General features: G+C 42.8%; 1 protein-coding gene across 1 annotated transcript in view; it reads left to right on the forward strand.

Moving 5' to 3' along the window:
• Positions 1-16488, forward strand: part of LOC142149904 (cystine/glutamate transporter-like) — a 158232-nt gene that overhangs the window by 82223 nt on the left and 59521 nt on the right. The gene's annotated exons all lie outside the window — the stretch shown is intronic.

Raw genomic sequence — 16488 nt, forward strand, 5'->3', positions numbered from 1 at the left:
TTGGCTCTGGGTGATAGTGTTGAGAAATTTGGTCACAATTCCACCCCCAACATCATTGCCCAAAATCAGATCAGTTGGGAGGCCATCCATAATGGCAACATCTCGCAACTCCTGGCCATCCCCCCAGTCCAGATACACCCTTGCTACAGGCACTTCTTTTCCCAGTCCATCTGCAACAGTAACTTCGGCAGTGTGATCCTGCAATACTGCAGCAGGATCAATAAGATGGCGACTCAAAACAGTAATTGAGGCCCCTGAATCTCTCAGTCCTTCACCCTGCAGGGGTCCCACTTGAACCGGCTGCAGGTTTCTCCACATATCTTTGGGGGGTCTTTTTAACACACATGTGACTCTCTCCGCTGAGTCACCTTCAGACACGCCACACTCCATTGGGCTGGCAGGGGTGGAAACAGTCTCTAATGGCTCACCTTCACTAGTTAAGCAAGTTAGCCGGGCCCCAGGACTCGGATTAGTGGCACGAGTCTGGGGTGCCTGGGCTGTGGGACAGTCCATCCTTAAATTACCGATTTTTCCGCAGCTGTAGAACTTCTTCTCCAGCCTGAACTCCGGTGGTCTCTGATAACTCCCAGGGACAGGACGGTGCAGTGGCTGGCAAATGGTACCCGAAGGGTTAGGTACTTGCTTTTGGGGGTGAGTATTAGAGGGGTGTCCCCCTGATTGTACAGTCCTGTGGGGTTGGCTGTTAACCTGGCGCTTCTGCCAGTGTGGCCTCACTGCCACATATTGATCCGCTAGCTGTGCGGCTGTTTCCAGGGTGCCTGGCTTCCGGTCCAGCACCCATTCTTTCACCTCCGCTGCGCACCGTCTTTCATTTCGGACCTCGTTTAACTGTACGCCAATAGATGCACAGGTGTAGACATGTTTACATATATTTACTATATCCTGTCTTACGTTTATTAAATTCACAAAACACCTTGCTGTGTCTGCGAGATATGAAAGGATCAGTGGAAGTATATCTATTTTGTCTTCATGGGTGGACTTGGGTTGAAAAGAATCGAAGCATGTGTGCTTGATTTTGCCTTTTTTTTGCAAAGATATGATGCTTTTGTTTGAGTTGTATGGCTCTTTGTGCTGGAGCTTCTTGCATTCCCGAGCTCAGTTACGTTTATCTCTGCTAGGAGATAGGAAAGTCTGGCTGCTATAGATGGACATACACTTCAAGTTGTCACACTGGCTGCACACTGGAGTGATGTGTCAGATAGTGTGCAGTATACTACAACGAGCAGTATAAATCTCTATGCAGTCCACTGCACTGCGGATAAATTTCTTCTAAAGTACTGTCAATCTCAGAGCATTGCACTATATAACTGCAGAACGCATGTATATCTAGCCAAGTGCCCATCTCATTTACTGCAGTATCTGGAAGTAATGGTTCTCAGTGGAATGCGAAGGATATAGAGAGATGCACTCTGCCAGAGACATTCAGAAGTACAAGCTGACTTTGATCATCTGATAGTGAAGACAACATGGCAGCATGTGGACACAGAGAACACTCCTGGGAGATCTCCATTGGAAACCATGAGATAAACTTCTGTCCACTAGGAAAACCACAAATAGCTGGACTTTGGGTAAGACAGCACAATTTATGTTTACAATTTAAGGGACTAATAGAAGTCAGTTTGTATGATACAGATCCATTTATTATCTTACTGTTTCGATGAAGAGTCTCTGAGGTGATTCTATTCAGATTGTTCATATTGACAAGAACTTTTCTACCTTTGGAATACTAATTTGTGTCCATAGGTGAGTGGCACTTATTTGTACTGGTATTACTATACCCCCTAGGTAAAAGCGAACATAATGATATTATTCACTTATATTTGTGTACACTTATTATTATTTCTATTTCATACACACATGGCCTATATTTACCATCTCCCCTCAGACACACGACTGAATATCTCTCTGGATTTCTGACCAAACACACAGAGTGTAGAGCTAATTTGTTTTCTTTATAGTTGTTGTAATCAAGGATGCTGGATACTGGTGCAGAGGCTGTGACAATTGAGAGAAAAGCTGGTGCGCAGGGAGTGATGTGTGATAAAAGCTGGGGCACAGGGTGTGACGTGATAAAAAATCATGTGCACATAGGAGTAATGTAAAAGAAAATTATACTGCTGCATAGGCTGTGACAATTGAAAGAAAAGCTTGTGAGCAGGTGGTGACATGTGAAAGAAAAGCTGTTTTGCAAGGGGGGACATGTAAAAGCAAAGCTGGTACGCAAGGGGTAACATGAAAGAAAAGCTGGGTACGGTGTGACATGAGAAAGAAAAGCTTGTGTACAGGGGAGTGACAAATGAGAGAAAAGCAGGGGTACAGGGTGTAATGTGATAACAAAAAACTTGAGCACATAGGAGTGACGTGAGAAAAAAATTGGTGCACAGGGTGACGTGAATGAAAAGCTGATGCGCAAGGTCTGATATGTGAAAGAAAAGCTGGTGCAGAAGTGGTGATGTGAGATAAAATCTGGTGCATAGGCAGTGATAAGTGAGAGAAAAGCTAGTGTGAATGGGGGTGACGTGAGAGAAAAACTGGTGCACAGGTGGTGACGTGATAGAAAAGCTGGTGCGCAGGGGGTGGCATGAGAATAAAACTGGTGTAATTGGCAATGTCATGTGTGCATGTGATCACAAAGCTGGTGGGCATTGGGGTATGTGTGAGAGAAATGGAGGGTGCTAGGATTAGAGGAAATCTTAGGAAAAATTACTTTATCAAAACTGTAGTGGATAGTTGGGACAGTCATACAACAGAGGTGGCAGAGGTTAGTGTTATACAGCCATATTAAAAGTCTTGTTTTTTAGGGATTAAGAAAAATAGTGGAAATTAGATGGGCCAAGATATTCTTAACGGCTGTACAATTCTAGGCTTATAAATTTATTATCAATATTTTTACTTTACAAAAAGCCATGAAATTCCATAGACAAAAAACCTTACGGTTGAATATGTCTGATTAAGGTTCTAAGGTTACAGACCATCTGAAATGTAAGAAAACTATTGAAACTCTTCTCTCAAACTCCAAAAAGCAATGAAATTACGACGATTAAGGCAGAAACCCTAATGGACATGTTCCTTGTGCAATACAGACATGGTATGCCATCACATCCTGTGGTTAGCTGCAGATTCATTACTATCATGGAGTGAGATTGCTGTCACTCACAAAATGATGGAGCTGCTAATTCACAGATTTGTGTGTTCACTGGAATAGACACATACAGTACTATTACATTTTCTAAGCTTAGCTTTATCGTCGTTTAGGGCCTGCGTGACTTAGAAAGAGACATTGGTCTGGGAAATGCATCATAAATTGCCTTTAAGTGCAAAAATCCGGGCCTGGCTACTGGTTTTAATGCATAATATATTTTTGTAGAAAAGAGAATTATGAAATAAGAACAGGGAAAATAATAATTTGTGGCATGTACCAACCATATTTCCAACCAGTCAATTTTCCTACTCTAAGTACAATATGTTGTAATTATATAACTCTTGATTTGAAGAGATTTTGTGCTGTAATTAAATGGAGACAAGCATAGTATTTAATAAGTTATTGTCACGGGCACTAGGAGTTGCTTACCCGAGTTTCACCAGATGGAACTCTGCTAGAGAGGCGGGGTTATGGCACGCACCTCAAAGCAGGCAGGTGAATGATTGGAGCGACACAACAGCAGGAGAGTAGAGATAGTCTGAGGAAGTCAGCGACTTGCAGCTATGGTTAGAGGAAAGTCAGCGACTTGGAGCAGTAAACTGGAGGCTGAAGATAATGTAGACACGAGGAGTGGACGTGGATAGGTGATGGTAGGTAGAGGAGGAGTCAGTGGTCTGCGTACAGCAAGTTGTACCACTGCAGTGATGGGAAGAATAGTACTGGTGCAGGTAGGAAGCAGGGTAGTCGGTGGTCTGCGTTCAGCAAGTTGTACCACCGCTATGGTGAGGAGTCTGGTCCAGGTGTAGGTAGGTAATAGGAGAGTCAGTGGTCTGCGTATAGCAAGTTGTACCACCGCTGTGATAGGAGGACTTGTCCAGGTGCGGGTAGGTAGCAGGGAAGTCAGTGGTCTGCGTGCAGCAAGTTGTACCACTGCTGTGAGAAGGAATGAGGACTTGTCCAGGTGCAGGAGAGTGAAGTTGAAAGGCAAACTGTGGCTGTATGGAAACAGCACGAGTAGAGCAATGTCTTGTGGGGCAGAGTTGGAAGGCACAATGAATAGTCTGTATGGAGAAGATGCCTTGCAGTGAGGAGAAGCTGGTCACAGCAGATATGCACAATAACGCTAAGTAGTAGTGTGAGGAGATATCGTAGCTTGAGTGAAAGCTTGTCCTAAATGAAGCAATGCAGTAACACAGTCTATATGGGTACTTGTACCCTGTGCAGCAAACAACAATGGATACAACTGGTATGCGAGCAATAGGCAATAGTCAGTAGAGCATACCCAGTTGTGTAGATCCGGAATCAGCTGTGAAGTGAAGCGTTGTAGCAGTATGGGAACCGCCGCTGAGTTGAGCAGGGAGCAGCGTGGAAGCTGAAGCACGAGTAGAGCTGGAAGCAGTTTGGAAACTGCACACAGGAGTAGAGCTGGAAGCAGTTTGGAAACTGCACACAGGAGTAGAGCTGGAAGCAGTTTGGAAACTGCACACAGGAGTAGAGCTGGAAGCAGTTTGGAAACTGCACACAGGAGTAGAGCTGGAAGCAGTTTGGAAACTGCACACAGGAGTAGAGCTGGAAGCAGTTTGGAAACTGCACACAGGAGTAGAGCTGGAAGCCGTTTGGAAACTGCACACAGGAGTAGAGCTGGAAGCAGTTTGGAAACTGCACACACCTATAGAAGTTCACTGGGAGTGAGACTTCAAGATCAGGCAACTACCTAAGGCTGCAGGTGCCTTAAGTAGGGAGGGGTGATTGATCCACCAATCACATTAGTGGTCAGGTGTAGTTGTTAAAGGGAGTTGGATGTGGAAGCTGAAGTATCAGATCAATGAGCTTGGTTAAATCTTAAAAACACCACTGTTATTCACCAGCTGGTCACTATTATAGAGACAACTTGATTGCTGGCCTTCAAAACGAGTAAAAATGTTTTTTGGATTCATTCTTTGTTGTAACGTATAAGTGTTCTGCTGTTCTGTTGGTTCCTTTTGTTTTTCGTTGTATTTAGGCCAATAAGGTATTGTTTGTTGGAACCCAGCCGGAAAATATCCTAACCAAGGATGCTGGATAATGGACGATGACGCTGCTGTGATTGTCGAGGTAGCCTATCCTTATCCAATGAATCTCGTTTTTACACAGGCATGGTGATGTACGATTTTGTTTAACTATTACCGTTTTATTACTTGTCACATCTAGATCCTTCACAGACATGGGGGTTATTCCCCTAAATGTCTTCTATTTCGTATTTCATATGGTATTATCTTAAGGTACATGCTATGTAGACATCATATTATAGTTCTGACCCCACCACAATGTTCCCTTTTATAGTTGTGTGGGTAACTCTTCCTATAGACAGAGTGGGCCCACTCCGTCCTTTACAAAGTTTACTTTTTTGCTAAAAAAAATGTGTCACCTTTTCCTATTGTTATTCCTAATTCCCCCCCCCCCTCCACCGGCAAAGCACCAATCTGACAACATTTTTGAGAACCATACCTCACCTAAAGCTTTCTATGGTGTCCTTCCCTATGCATTACCAAAAATGGTTGTTTTTTTACATAAGATGGAAAAAATAAATAAATAAAAAGTCAGATCAAAAGCCAAGTTTGGGAAGAGAAGTATGCCTACAGAATATTGGGTAACATTCATTATTCTAGCCAGGAGAGTCCTCCCCTTAGCATCTATAATACAAGAACATAAATGACAACGTTGAAAATCTGTTCTTGGAACGTGGGAGGTATTAACTCTCCTATCAAACGAAAAAAATTACTGACCTATTTAAATAAGTCTAAAGCTGATATAGCCTTACTCCAAGAGACACATTTGAACGATGTAGAGCATGATAAACTGTCAATGTTAGGGTATAAGATCCTAATATATGCCTCATATAACAGGAAATCGAGAGGGGTTGCAATTTTGATTAAGAAAAGCCTTAAGATAGATGTTCACCATAAAATAGTTGACAGATACGGGAGATATGTTGTATTGAATGCCACTATTAAAGGTACTAAATTTGTAATATGCTATGTTTATGCACCAAATACACAAACCAAACCATTCTTCCTAAAATTGATTAATCAGCTCTATAAGTACCTAGATTCTTCCCTCATAGTTGGTGGAGATTTTAATATGGTGGCCTCTAGATTCTTAGATAGGTCAGCTCCATCAAAGCAAAAGAGATCTGATAGCCAAATTGGCATAAAATATATCTCAGATCAATTAGGTTTGGTAGATATCTAGACACCCAACTGATTCAGAGTTCACATGCTTATCGGCAGCTCATAATACTCTTTCCCGCATAGATTATTTTCTGATCTCACATTCATTAGCCAATAAAACATTAGCAACTGGTATCGAACCAGTAGGTCTTTCGGATCATGCCATGATCTGGATACAAATAGATAGAGGGATCTCATTAGAAAAGCACAAGCAGTGGAGATTCCCAGCTAAACTTTCTAACTCCATAAAATTTCAAGACATGGTAAAACTAGCATGGGATGAGTATATACATAATAATCAACAGCATACGGACGATCCAATGCTATTCTGGCAAACTGCAAAGGTAGTCCTGAGGGGGGAAATTATTTTGTGTGTAGCAAAATATAACAAACACCAACAAAAGGCATATTATGAAGCTCAGCGTGAACTGACAGAAGCCTTTGAAACATATAAAGGAAAACCTACATCAGAAAATAAATATAAATATAAACAAAAGCAAATACACTTTGATCAAGTAATCCAACAACAGTGCACCCGGCAAGAAATGGCTAGTAAATTTAATTTCTATAAGTTTGGTAATAAATCTAGCTAAATCCTTTCAAATCTACTAAACGGATCTAGACCCAACAGTAATATCCTATCCTTACAGTCACAAGATGGAACCATCAAATACCAAGGGCCAGAAATTATACAGATCCTGAGTTCCTTTTATTCTGAACTTTACTCTCAAAACCCTATTGATACTAAGGCACAAGAGGCGTGTTGGGGAAAAATATCTTTACCTCAAATGACTAAAGCACAGTCAGAGACCTTAGTACAGCCAATCTCCAACCTTTGAAGAGGTTTTAAGTGCGATTAAACATTTGAAAATCTTTTAAATCTCCAGGCCCTGATGGGTTCAGTGGGGAATTCTATAAAATCTTACAAGATAGGATTGTAATTTTATTGACAGACTACTTTAATATAATACTCTCAGAACACAAAATTCCAAAGTACTTTAATAGCGCCATTGTTAAAGTACTCCCCAAACCAGGACATGACTTAACGCTACCAGGATCATATAGACCCATCTCATTATTAGATGTAGATTACAAAATATCCACAAAAATTGTAGCAGAGCGACTCAAGATTCTGTTACCAAGTTTGATCCATAATGACCAAACAGGTTTTATTTGGGACGCAATGCATTATTAAAAGTGTGATCTTCCCAAAACTATCATATCCAATACAAATGCTCCCAATAAGTTTAAACAAAATCGATACTCAGACCTGTACAAAACTATTCTCCAAGTTCATCTGGCATTCTAAAAAACCACGTATAGCAAGAAGCAAGTTAATTCTGGGAAAAGCTTAGGGAGGAATTAACCTACCGGATATAACGTCATTCACACGCGCAGCCTTATTTAGATATATTATTGACTGGCTTTTTCAGCGTAGCTGTTACACTGACAAAAACTTGGAAAATGCCATATTCTATCCGCACGCTCCGGCTGCATTATTACACCTGCCCAAATCTAAGATACCACCACAATTTGCGGAAAGCATTTTATTCAAAGATACATATAGGACATGGAACCATATCAATAAAAAATACAACAAAGATTTTAAGACCACCAAATTTATTCCAATTTGGGTTAAACTAGCATTCCAACCTAGCTTGGATAACATCAATTTCCTGACATGGCGAGATGGTGGGATAATGGCAATAAAATACATATTTGACCCAGGTGGCAACATATATACGTTCAGTCAACTAAAGTAAAAGTTAAGAATCCCAAACTCTCAATTTTTTATGTATCTGCAGCTCAGACACTATGCAAACTCGATACTAGCTCAGAGAAAAACTACAGCGTGTTCAGATGGTTTGGAAAGCTTACTCACCTTCTTAAAAACTATTAAATTCAAAATTAGATATGTATATGCGGATCTGGTATACACACAGCTCGCAACTCCCTGGAGTAGAACGGTAGACGCTTGGCCAAAAGATATTCCCAGCATAAGTGACCCAGTTACTTTGACCTGCCATTTTGAGCATATTTGGAAGTCGCTGTCCACCACTCACCTCCAGGAAATTCATTTAAAAGTAGTCCACAGGGCATACATCCCACAATCAAGGCAGCGCTTTATGGTTGAATGGGAGTCTGGCTTTTGCCCGAAGTGCAAATCCCAAAGGGCAGATTGGATGCATAACTTCTGGAGCTGTAGGAAAGTCAGGAAATTTTAGAATAAGTTGGTAAACTATATTAATCACGTGTTTAAGATACAGGTTACATTAGCCGCAGAACCCCTTTTGCTGGCTGATTTCACCAATTGGAAGGATCGCATGCTATCCTCTGACATCCTAGCTGCTCTGACGATAATTGTAACAGTAGCAAAAAAGCTAATATTACGACATTGGGTATCACCGGTTTCCCCAACTCTGGGAATGCTCAAAATAGATATTTTAGATATCATATACTTGGATAGGAGAGCCACTCTCCCAGATATAGAAAAAGGTGGTCTGAGGTTTCAGTAAAAATGGGGAATATATATCGAGTCACTGGAACCCTCAGTCCAACAGAACATCTTTAAATTGTTTGAGTACACTACCTGGTATTTACTTAGGCAATTAAGCTAGGGAGAGAAAGAATAAATGCTTACACGGATAACTGGAACCTCCTAGAAATTTTGAAGATGTAAACTTTTGCTAATTAAGGAAGGATCTGACCAATACACTTTGCCACAATCCACTCTGCCATAGAGCTTACTAGAACAAACAACTACCCCCCCTCCCTTCCTTCCCCCCTCATTTTATTTTACTTCATTTCAGATATATTTTATTTCTGATTGTAGGTCATATCGACCAGATATATCCAGATTTGTAAATGTACAAGATTATTTACAATGTTTTCATGAATCCTAAATAACGCAATTTGTTAGACGTATTAATATTTGATGTTGGTCTTTAAAGCCATGTTGTCATGAATACTTTAATTGTCTTTGAAAACATTGGAATATGTAACAGATATGTCATTACGGATTTGCTGTATTTGTTTGTAAGGAAAATAACCAATAAGAAAGATTATAAAAAAATAAATATAGAAGATACGTCTGTTGATGAATATGGGTCTAGTTCCGCTCTGCTCTAACAGACAAGACACTGCAGGATACACCCAATACATATGTGGGATATAAAGTCACAAAAGAGCGCTCAGAAAAAACCCCCAAAAAAACCCTTAACTTGATATCACTTGTTGATAATATCGTCATTAATAACATAACATTAAAATAAGTTGTTTCTTTTTTCATTAAAATACATTTATTAGGATGTTATGAATATCTACTGTACATAAAATGCATTTTTACAGTTGCTTCTGATTGCAAATACATGTTCTAGCCTGTATACGAGACCATCATCACTGTCACCCGGTACTTACACCAGACCTGTAGCTGGAGCAAAAGATACGGAAGAATAACAGGGACATTTGCGATGCCCAAAGCTTGATTTTGACACTGCTGCCTGCGCTTGAGCTTGGCAAACTCCTACTGTACATTGACTAGATGCATACACCCAGTCCCCTCCATGTTAAGCACCTGAAATCATATGTTGTACTAATGATCTTTTGCACTCGAAGATTAATTAGATGTTGCTGCGTTCTCTGAAGTATGGTTCCTTTCTGGGCATGCGCAGCACAATTTTGCGTAAAATTTTGGCATTTACGTTCCTTAATTAATCAGGCCCCTGGTATCAAAATGTGCAACCTTATAATATGGACAGCATGATGACACAGTGGTTAAAATTGCTGCCTTACAGCTCTGGGTTCATGGGTTTTATTTGACCTTCTGTAAGTTCCAGTGGGGCAGGGAATGATGTGATTCATTATAAATTCTCTGTACAGTGCTGCATATTGATTGGCCCTAATAAATAATAATACATTTCCTTAGTATCTGTTATACACCAACGAGACACAGTTTGCTCTAATCTTGCTGAGCTGGTTGCAAAAACTAGAAGTAAACAGATGTTGGATTAATCCACACAATGGGCCCGCTGGTAATGAAACAACAAGGTATATAGGCCAACCTTGTATTATAATGCAACTTGTCTCCTTAGCATATAAAAGGAGAGGCTGGGGACTGGCTCTTCCCAGGTTCCCAAGATGCAATAGGAACCCTAGAATTAATAAATTATCCTCCACCTTGTTCAAGAATGTAGTATGTGAATCTTCCCAGCCATCACAGTGTAATGTAAGGTGTTTGTGTGTGTGTATACTTTAGAGATGGGCGGGCTCGGTACTTTCACGCTTTTTCGGATTCCAAAATGAGGCAAAACGTCATTGTGACGTCATCGGATCTTGGATCTCGGATCTCGGAATTTTTGGAATCAATAAGTACCGCCCTCCACGGCGATCTAGCGCCATTTGAGAGAGGGACAGAGAAGGGGCAGGACAGAGTATAGAGCAGTTGGGCAGGAAAAGTAATAGAATAGAAAGAGGAGGGTAGTAGCAGTGTTAAAGAAAGCTGCATTGCTACTTGACATTGCTGAAATCCAAATATACTAGTCATTGCAGGCTTTTTTTCTGAATTTGCATCAAAAAGTATATGGTGATATATACACCCAAAGACAAGAGCTCCATTGCTGAATTTGTCATTGCTGAAATACAAATATAATATACTAGTCTTCCTTGCAGGCTTTTATTCTTAATTTGCACTAATAAGTGTAGGGTGTAATATACACCCAAAGAGAAGAGCTGCGTTGGTAATTTTTCTTAATATACAAGTCCTTACAGGCTTTTTTTCTTAATTTGCACTAATAAGTGAAGGGTGTAATATACACCCAAAGAGAAGAGTTGCGTTGGTAATTTTTCTTAATACATCCAAGTCCATGTAGGCTTTATTTCTGAATTTGCACCAAAAAGTGTATGGTATTATCCAAATGGATTCACAGCAGTACACAGAAGAGCGGAAGCAGCAAGCAGCTGCTGCCACCAGTCCTGATAATAGTAATCCCTGCATGTCATCTGGTAAAGGCTTTGTAAAAGTACACCGTCTTTTTAAGTCAGGGAAAAAAACATACAAAAAATCACCTTTTTCCCGTGATGAAGAAAAAAAGAGATGCAATCCTGGAAAAGTTAACTTAAAAAAAAATTGCCAACATGCCATTCTTCACACGCAGTGGCAAAGAAAGAATGAGGGCTTCGCCTTTCTCTATGAATGTGAGATCTAAAATTGTTACTGAGGCCAGTGTCGGACTGGGGCATGAAGGGCCCACCGGGGAACTGCAACGCTAGGGGCCCACCAGAGGGGGTGTGGCCAGTCATTATAGAGGCGAGACTAGACGCTAGAGGGGGAGGGGTCAGCCCACGAAGTACAGCTAGCACCATAGTGTAGTATATAAAGAATGCAGTGTGTGTATAAAGAGTACACAGTCTGACCTGCCCCTTAGATTGGGCAGAACAGTCACCATAAATCGGGATTGTCCCACTAGACCAGGCTTGGCTAACCTGTGGCACTCCAGGTGTTGTGAAACTACAAGCCCCAGCATGCTTTGCCAATATATAGCAGCTTATTGCTGGAAGGGTGTGCTGAGACTTGTAGTTTCACAACACCTGAGTGCCACAGGTTAGCCAAGCCTGCACTAGACTCAGAATATTTGACAGACTGTCCTACCTGTTCTTGTCACTTTTACCACCTGTAGCTGCTGGTTTCTTTAGTTGCTGCTTGTCTGGATCTTGGAATGTTAAGGGCCCTATTTGGAAAAAATAATGGGTACATTTAGAAGATTCCAACCAGCCCTGGCATTAAATCAATAGGACCAACAATTAATACTTAGGCCTTCCTCCAGCCCCAACATTAAAGTTATAGTATTCCCATTTAATAAACCTATTTCCCTCCCTCCAGACAGCCCCTGCAATAAATCGCATTTATGTATACGTATAATAAATATACCTATTTCCCGCAACCGTCACTGCCATTAAATAATTCATATTCACATTTAATTAAAAGCCCCCAAACCACCCCATCTTAAATTAAATTGTCCCACCTTCACCCTACAAAGAAAATAGCACCCATTATTTAGCTACCACCTACCACACACACATTACATTGCCACAAGCCCGCTGTGCCATCACACACACATTACTGTGCCCCTTAATCACCATGCTGGGCCTCCTTATGATCACACTGCGCCCTCCATGCTGTTTTTGCCCCCCCTTCATCACCCTGTGTCATGCTGCTTTTGTTCCCCCCTTCTCCTGGCCCCCCTTAACTCTGCCATCATGCTCCCCCTTCACTCTGCCTTCATGCTCCCCCTCCACTCTGCCTTCATGCTCCCCCTCCACTCTGCCTTCATGCTCCCCCTCCACTCTGCCTTCATGCTCCCCCTTCACTCTGCCTTCATGCTCCCCCTCCACTCTGCCATCTTGCTCCCCCTTCACTCTGCCATCATGCTCCCCCTTCACTCTGCCTTCATGCTCCCCCTCCACTCTGCCATCATGCTCCTCCTTCACTCTGCCTTCATGCTCCCCCTTCATGCTCCCCCTCCACTCTGCCTTCATGCTCCCCCTTCATGCTCCCCCTTCACTCTGCCTTCATGCTCCCCCTCCACTCTGCCATCATGCTCCCCCTTCACTCTGCCATCATGCTCCCCCTTCACTCTGCCTTCATGCTCCCCCTCCACTCTGCCTTCATGCTCCCCCTTCACTCTGCCATCATGCTCCCCCTTCACTCTGCCTTCATGCTCCCCCTCCACTCTGCCATCATGCTCCCCCTTCACTCTGCCGTCATGCTCCCCCTTCACTCTGCCGTCATGCTCCCCCTTCACTCTGCCTTCATGCTCCCCCTCCACTCTGCCTTCATGCTCCCCCTCCACTCTGCCATCATGCTCCCCCTTCACTCTGCCATCATGCTCCCCCTTCACTCTGCCATCATGCTCCCCCTCCACTCTGCCTTCATGCTCCCCCTCCACTCTGCCATCTTGCTCCCCCACCACTCTGCCATCATGCTTCCCCTTCACTCTGCCTTCATGCTCCCCCTTCATGCTCTGCCATCATGCTCCCCCTCCACTCTGCCTTCATGCTCTGCCTTCATGCTCCCCCTCCATTCTGCCATCATACTCTGCCTTCATGCTCCCCCTTCATGCTCTGCCATCATGCTCCCCCTCCACTCTGTCTTCATGCTCTGCCTTCATGCTCCCCCTTCATTCTGCCTTCATACTCTGCCATCATGCTCCGCCTTCACTCTGCCATCATGCTCCCCCTCCACTCTGCCTTCAGGCTCCCACTTCATGCTCCCCCTTCATGCTCTGCCATCATGCTCCCCCTTCATGCTCCCCCTTCACGCTCTGCCTTCATGCTCTCTTCTTTCTTCCATTCCCTCACTTACCTTTTCTATCTGATTCTATCTTCTCTTCTGTCTTCTGTCTTCTGTCTGCGGCGCTCCTCACTGAATGTCGGGCGTGATGACGTCACGCCCGGCATTCAGTGCGCACGGAGCCGGCGCTGCAGACACGCAAGGTTTATTTTGTTTTTTTTGTCTTCAGTTACTCGCTCCCCCACCAACGAAGAGGGGAGCGATCAGGGTCGGGGCCTACCGGGGGATAGACCGGTCCCCCGGCGGGCCAGTCCGACCCTGACTGAGGCTTCTTCTTGTAAGGTCACTCGTGACCAAGCAAGACCAAGTGATTCGCAGTCCAAAAGTGGTGCACAAATCCTGTTACATGTAAAAGCCGAGCTGGAAGAAAACAGTAAAGCATAAGAGAAAATGTATGCTCAGATTCAGAAATGACACGAATCCCTGAAGAGAGTACATACACGAGTGCTATGTGTAATCGTGACCATTCTGCTAGTGTACCCATAAAGAAAGCCCCTTTCAGCATTTCTGTAGATATGTGCCTGAACAGCCCGGGTGTAGCCAGTGATACACCAATTGAGGATGTCACTGGAATTGGAACAGGATGAGAGGGATATTTGTGTAGCCGACGAGGGCACTAAGGAGGGTGTTGATGAGGATGATGTTGTTTGTGTAAGTCCTGCACCAGTGAAAGCAGTTCTGGCATGTGATAAGAAGAAAGTCATTGTTATGCCTGGACATAAGACCAAAAAAGCCACTTCTTATGTGTGGAATTATTTCTTCCCAAATCCTGACAACAGTTGTCTAGCGATTTATAGTGTATGTAAAGCCACAGTCAGTCGAGGGAGGAACCTTAACCATCTAGGAACCTCATGCATGTTACACCATTTGACGCAAGTTCATGGGAAGGTGTTGGGAAAATCAGAAAGTTAACAAGCAGTCCATCATCAGCTAGGACCCTTCTCTCACCTACATCCCAACGACTGCAATCTACACCCACAACACCGTCCTCATCAATATCCTCAGTAGCGATCGGAGTTAGTCCTGCCTCCAAATTAGTAAGGCTAGATGACTCCTCCACTATCCTGGATTCCTCAAAAGAATTCTTAAGCGTTAGTCCCACTGCTGCTGCTGGGTGTGAATCTTCCTCCCATAACCAGCCCAAGAAGAAGACCACTAGTACATTACAACAATTAACTGTGAAATTAACTGTGAAACAATCTTTTACTAGAGGAAGCAAGTATGACAGCAGTCACCTAGTCGCAAAGCGGATCACAAACGCCATGGCGACTATGCTATTGTTTGATCTGCGTCCAATATCCACTATAAACGCAGCTGGTTTTTCACAGTTAATTGAAGTTTTGTGTCCCTGCTACCAAATTCCATTGCAACACCATTTTTCGAGTGAAGCTATTCCTCAACTGTACCAAAACGTTTGTAAAAATGTAAGAATTGGGCTCAAAAATGGCATTCTACCCACTGTACATTTAACCACAGATATGTGGACAAGTGGAAGTGGGCAAACAAAAGATTATATGACTGTGACAGCCCACTGGGTTGGTCATTCGCCTTCACCAGCAGGAACAGCAGCAGCATGTACACCACTACATAACATTTCTCACAGGCAGGCCACTCTTTGTATCACCAGCTTCACTAACAGGCATACAGCTGATAATTTGTTATGAAAACTAAGGGATGTTATTGATACATGGCTTAGATCACTTGGACTCTCCCCAGGATATGTAATTTCTGATAACGCCAACAAATTTTTGCAAGAATTACAGCTGTGTGAATTCCATCACATTCCCTGTTTTGATCACACAATAACTTGGTGGTGCAGAGCTTCTTGAAAAATAACCATGAGGTGCAGGAGATGCTTTCAGTGGCCTGTAAAATTTGAGGAAATTTCCGGCATTCTAGGAGATTGCAGCAGCTCCAAGAACAATTTAATTTGCCCTGCCACCAACTTAAGCAAGAAGTGTTTGCAAGGTGGAATTACACCCTGTACATGCTTCAGAGGATGGAGGAACAGTGCAAAGCCATCCAAGCGTATTGCACAAGCCATGACATTGGGAAAGGAGGGGAAATGTATTTCAGTCTTGCATAGTCGAGAATCCTTTCAGTGCTGTGCAAGGTGCTGAAACCATTTGAAATTGTGAAGTGTGAGGTGAGTTCAGACTCTGCTAGCTTGAGCCAAGTCATTCCCTTAATTCGACTTTTGGAAAAGCAGCTTGACAAACTGAAAGAGGAGATGAAAGAAAGCAATTCCGCAAAGTATGTTGGCCTTGTAGATCAAGTACTTAATTTTCTTCGCAATGATCCAAGAGTTATTAAAATCTTGAAGTCGGATCACTATGTTTTGGCAACTGTGCTTGATCCGAGGTTTAAGACCTACGCAGATTCTGTGCTTCCAACTGACCGAGATCTGAAGAGATGCAAGGAGCTCCTGGTCAACAAGTTGACTGCTGAACTGGTTCTTGGCTTAACGACGTCTCCTCCTTCAGTTTCTCAGGCAGCTGTTGCTCGTAAGAAATTGCACTTTCCAAAGAGAAACAGGGATGATGCAGATGGCAGACCACAACAGTTTGACATCTGGTCTGGTTTGAAACATTTTACCAAAAAAAGTGTGACCTCGGCCATAACTCCATCCGATCCTACTATTAACATGCAAAGGATGGTCGAGGATTTTTTTCAAGAGTTCATTGAAATCAAAATGTCAGATAGTCCCTTTCCATACTGGGAGGAAAAACAAGCAATTTGGAAACCCATGTATAAATATGCTTTGCAAT

This window comes from Mixophyes fleayi, chromosome 1 (genome assembly GCF_038048845.1).
Source record: "Mixophyes fleayi isolate aMixFle1 chromosome 1, aMixFle1.hap1, whole genome shotgun sequence".
NCBI lineage: Eukaryota > Metazoa > Chordata > Amphibia > Anura > Limnodynastidae > Mixophyes > Mixophyes fleayi.